Below are 5,333 nucleotides of genomic sequence, written 5' to 3' on the forward strand. Positions count from 1 at the left end.
GGGAAGGGGAACATCACACACTGGGGCCTATCATGGGGAGGGGGGAGGAGGGAGGGATTGCATTGGGGAGTTATACATGATATAAATGATGAATTGATGGGTGCTGACGAGTTGATGGGTGCAGCACACCAACATGGCATAAGTATACATATGTAACAAACCTGCACGTTATGCACACGTACCCTAGAACTTAAAGTATAATAAAAAAATAAAAAATAATAAAAAAAAAAAGTTCAACTGGCATTAATTGTGTTTACTTTCTATTTTCTATGGTTTACTTTGACTATCTCAAGCAATTTTGGTTATGCAAAATATATTTTCTCATTTAGAAAAGGAAAGTTGATAAGCTTATCAACTTTTCATATGTATTTTGCTGAAAGATCTGTAACATATGTCTGACAGCCTAGTATTTTCATACCTGCATTCCTTGGAGATATTGTGAGTTTGCTTCCAGTCCACCACAATAAAACAAATATTTCAGTAAAGCAAGTCACAGAAATTTTTTGGTTTCCCAGTGTATATAAAAGTTATGTTTATATTGTAGTCTGTTAAGTGTGCAATACCATTATGTCACAGCATCTTCACCAGGAGTAGATTCCATTTCAAGAAGCTGCTTTCTTTGTTCATCTAGAGAAGCAACTCCTCATCCATTCAAGTGTTATGAGATTGCAGCAAATCAGTTATATCTTTAGACTCCACTTCTAATGCTGGTTCTCTTGCTATTTCTACCACATCGGTGGTTACTTCCTCCACTGAAGTCTTGAATGCCTCAGAGTCAACCATGAGGATCAGAATCAGCCTCCTCCATCTTCCAAAGTCCTGTTGATGTTGATATTTTGACCTCCTCCCATGAATCACAAAATTCTTAATGGTATCTAGAGTGGTGAATCCTTTCCAAGAGGTTTTCAATTGACTGCCCAGATCATTGGAGGAATCACTACCTACGAGAGCTGTATCTTACAAAATGTATTTCTTAAATAATAAGACTTGAAAATCTAAATTACTCCTTGAACTGTGTGTTGCAGAAACAACACTAATCATCTGTACATCTCCATCACAGCTCTTGGGCGACCTGGTGCATTGTCAGTGAGCGGTGATGTTACTGTTTTAGGGAGCATGCTAAGAAGGAATGCGTAGTAATATTTTGGAAGGCATCTTTTTTTCTCCACAGGAGGTCTCAACAATGGGCTTAAAATATTTAGTAAACCATGCTGTAAAAAGATAGGCTGCCATCTAGGCTTTGTTGTTGCATTTATACAGCACAGCAGAATAGATTTAGCATCATTTTTAAGGGCACTAGGATTTTCTGGAATGGTAAATGAGCATCGACTTCAACTTGAAGTCACATTCTTCAGTATTGACACAAGTTGAAGCTACATTAGCTTCAGACTTTTCTTCTGCAGCTTCCTCACCTCTCTCAGCCTTCATAGAATTGAATAGAGTTAGGGCCTTGCTCTAGATTAGGCTTTGGCTTAAGGGAAAGCTATGGCTGGTTTGATGTTCTATCCAGACCATTAAAACTTTCTCTGCATCAGCAATAAGGCATTATGGATTTTTTAAATCTTTCATGTGTTCACTGGGGTAGAACTTCTAATTTCCTTCAAGAACTTTTTCTTTGCATTCATAACTGGTCTGTTTAGCACAAGAGGCCTAGCATTCAGACTATCTTTGGTTTAGACATGCCTTCCTCACAAAACTTAATCATTTCTAGCTTTTCGTTTAAAGGGAGATACATGCACCTCTTCCTTTCACTTAAACACTTAGTGGCCTTTGCAGGGTTTAACTGGCCTAGTTTCAATATTATTGTGTCTGAGAAGATAAGGAGGTCTGGGTAGTGGTAGATGGGGGAACAACCAAGTGGAGCAGTCAGAATGCACACATTATTGATGAAGTTTGCCGTCTTATGTGGGTGTGGTTCACTGCAACCCAAAACAGTTTTAGTAGTAACAGCGAAGATCACTCATCACAAATTGCCATGACAGATATAATGAAAAGATGTAGAATATGGTGATGATGGCACCGGCAGGCCATCTGGAGTGGTGGCTGCCATCACGCCTGCTACAGCAGGGAGGCATGGCTGAGGCCACACGCTCCAAGCGGCTGGCAGGAACTGGGGACAAGCAGGAGCCCCACCCCTTCTGAGTTGGGGCTGGAGCTCCCCGGGTGCTACTAAATCTGCCCAAGCCACGCTGCAGACCCAGGTACCCCTCCGCTCTTGGACCCTGGAGCAGGCGGGAGCCCTGCCCTCCTGGGTGCAGCTGCAGCTGTTCAAGTTGGGGCTGTGGTCCTGGGCCTCCCGCTGCAGGGAGCAGGCAGGAGCCCCAACCCCCCTGGCACAGCTTGCCCAAACTGCGGCTGCAGACCCAGACATCCCTGTACTCTTGGGAGCCTGGGAAGCTTCCCCTGCCCTCTCAGGCTTGGAAGTGCCTGCTCCTGCTATCTGGCTTCTCCCTGCTGTTGGCACCTGCTCCAATCTTGGAACAAAGTTGGAGCTGAGCTCGGGTGCTGTCACAGCCTGGCCAGGTGTGCACATGCTCAGGACATTGCTGACACACCAGTCCCCTGCCACTTTGGCATCAGATCCCTACTGGATTATGGGCACTGACGAGCATAGGAGGGAAGCCAGTGGGTGGCTTAGGGCAGCTCCATGGTGGCCTGCAGGCACCTGTTGGCACCTACACCCTAGGCACCATGAATGGCAGCAGGAGGTAGGTTCCTGGGTAGAAGGAAGAGGGTCTCCAGTGAGGCCCCACCTTCAGGCCAGCAAGGGCCTGAAGGCTGGGGGCCAGGCTGCCAGTTCCACAGACCAGAGTGGGAGGCCGTGGTGCTTTTTCCAGGCTACCCATGGACCAGTCAGCATGCAATTCCTCTTGTCTGAGGCCCATGAAAGCCCTGAGCTCTGTCAGAGCTGAGCAGATACCAGGACAATCAGCTGCAGAGAGAAGCAACCCATTCCAGGGCCTCTTCTCTTCTAAGAGCTGGGAAGTTGATGGAACTACTTGCCTGCAGAGAGGAGCAACCCATTCCAGGACCTCCACCCTGCTGAGAGCTTGGAATACACCGAGACAACCAGTTGCAAAGAGGAACAACCCATTCAAGGGCTTCCTGTCTGCTGAGAGCTAGGAAGACAATGAGACGACCTGCCTGCAAAGAGGAACAACCCACTCCAAGGTCTCCTCTCTGCTGAGAGCTGCAGAGTTGACAGGATTACCTACCTGCAGAGAAGAGTTTCCCACTCCAGGGTCTCCTCTCTGCTAGGAGCTGAACACTTGTCAGGACACCCTGCTTGTGGAAGGGAGCTACCCACTGCGCGTCTCCTCTGAGCTGCTCTATTGCTCAGTAAAGCTCCTCTTTGTCTTGCTCACCCTCCACTTGTCTGTGTACCTCATTCTTCTGGTTGCAGGACAAGAACTCAGCTTTTAGCCCCATTGAATGGCAGGGTTGAAAGAACTGTAACATAAACAGGGCTGAAACATGCCCTTTGCTCACCACATTGCAGGTGAAGAGAAGAAGAGAAGAGCTGCTGCCCATCAGGGAGCCCATATCTGGGGGGCCAGGGCTGTGACTCCCTCTTTGGGGCCCTGTGGTTCCTGGCATCTCCAAGCTTCCAGGTGCCACCATGTTTCTCAGTGCCAGATGTGGAAACTGCAGCGCACCTAGTCTACCTGCAGCCTTGCAGAGAGCTGGTGCCCATGCCACACATGGAGCTTCCCACTCTGCTGCAGCAGCTGGTGTGTCTGACTGCACAGTGGCTAGACCCCACTCTCACTCACACTCCCCTCATCACTCCATGCCTGACTCGCCCTTGGTAGACATGGGATCCAGGTCGGTAGCGTGAGCCAAGTGCGGCATACCAGGCCAAGTGGGTGGAACGAGTCCAGCAGGCCTGAGCTAAAAACTCAGCAGAGACACCACCGGCCACAGAGGTTTCCAGCCAGAAAAGCTACATCCCAAGGATCCTGTAGCAGTACGAATTACCAAAATGTGACACAGACATGAAGTGAGCACATGCTGTTGGAAGAATGGTGCTAATAGACTTGCTAATCTTAGAGTTGTCACAAACTGTCCATTCGTAAGGTGGCAGATGAAATTAAGGTTGTTAATAAGCTGACCATGACATAGTGGAAAGTATGCTAGGTTATCCGTGTGGCTCAATATAATTACCAGGGTGCTTAAACGGTAGAGAGTGGCAGAAGAGAAAGTCAGCACATGTGATGTGAGAACAACTTGGCCCACTGTTGCTGGCTTTGAAGATGGAGTAAGCGGGTCACAAGTTAAAGAGTGGCTTCTAGACTTCTAGACAAGGGTGGCTTCTAGAAGCTGGAAAAGGGAGGGAAGCAAATCCTTCCCTATAGGCTCCAGAAAGGAATGCAGCCTAGCAAACATCCTAATTTTAGCCCAGCAAGTCTTCTGATCCCCACAATAGTTGGATAACAAATTTTTGGTTGCTTTAAGCAAAAAAAACCTCTTTACTTAATAAAAAATGCAGTATCTGGGAAGTGCAATACAATGTGGTGTGCCTGTAGGTATTTGTTAAGTCTGTTTCCATGTTAATTTGTGTCTCTATAGAATGTAAATTCCACAAGGACAACACCATGTTTGTTTTTGTGTCCCAAGAATAGGTCTTGGCACAGACTGATAAATAAATATTTGTGCAATAGATGAATAGTTACAGGCAGCCATATTATAAATGCATATTCAGTGATTTAGTTCAAATAAAATTTAGCATGTGTCCTTAGATTTACAGTGTTAAAGAATAGTACTTTTAATGTCAAATTTACAACTGTGTTCTACTTCCAATCATTTTCTTTCTTTCTTTACTGAATAATCTGAATCTATTTGCTGTATCATAATAACTACATTATTCCTAGGTTTTAACTTTGGAAACATCAGGGATTACCTGTAGTATCCTAAAAGGTTCTTATTTGAATTGTCTAATTTTCACCCGTTGGGTGATAATTTCACATATTCAGAGTTGTTCGAAATATAGATGACTCATGTAAAAAATTGTATCTTAAATTTGTTTCTCTGTCCTTTTTTGTTCTCTTTTATTGTCTTTATTATAAGATTTTTCTAAAGTATATACTCTAAAGTTGCCTTAAAATAATAGATCCTATTAAAAAAAAAACAGGAGTAGAAAATAATAACTTTTGCTTGCTTTTCTTGTTTTAGTACTGGTTTTTAAAATGCAACATGAAGACATATTTATTATGTACATAATTCATGCATTTATATTCTTAAAACTTTTTATTTAAATTTAGAATATTAAACAAATGACAAATATTTTCTGTAGTATCAGAGTATATATTTTATTCTGTTTTTAATGTATGTGT

The 5,333-nt window shown here is 44.2% G+C and overlaps 1 protein-coding gene across 1 annotated transcript in view; it reads left to right on the forward strand.

Moving 5' to 3' along the window:
* The window catches only part of EHBP1 (EH domain binding protein 1), a 349,810-nt gene that overhangs the window by 141,872 nt on the left and 202,605 nt on the right, over positions 1 to 5,333 (forward strand).

Source organism: Rhinopithecus bieti, unplaced genomic scaffold, assembly GCF_001698545.2.
Source record: "Rhinopithecus bieti isolate Rb0 unplaced genomic scaffold, ASM169854v2 scaffold_21419, whole genome shotgun sequence".
Classification (NCBI taxonomy): domain Eukaryota; kingdom Metazoa; phylum Chordata; class Mammalia; order Primates; family Cercopithecidae; genus Rhinopithecus; species Rhinopithecus bieti.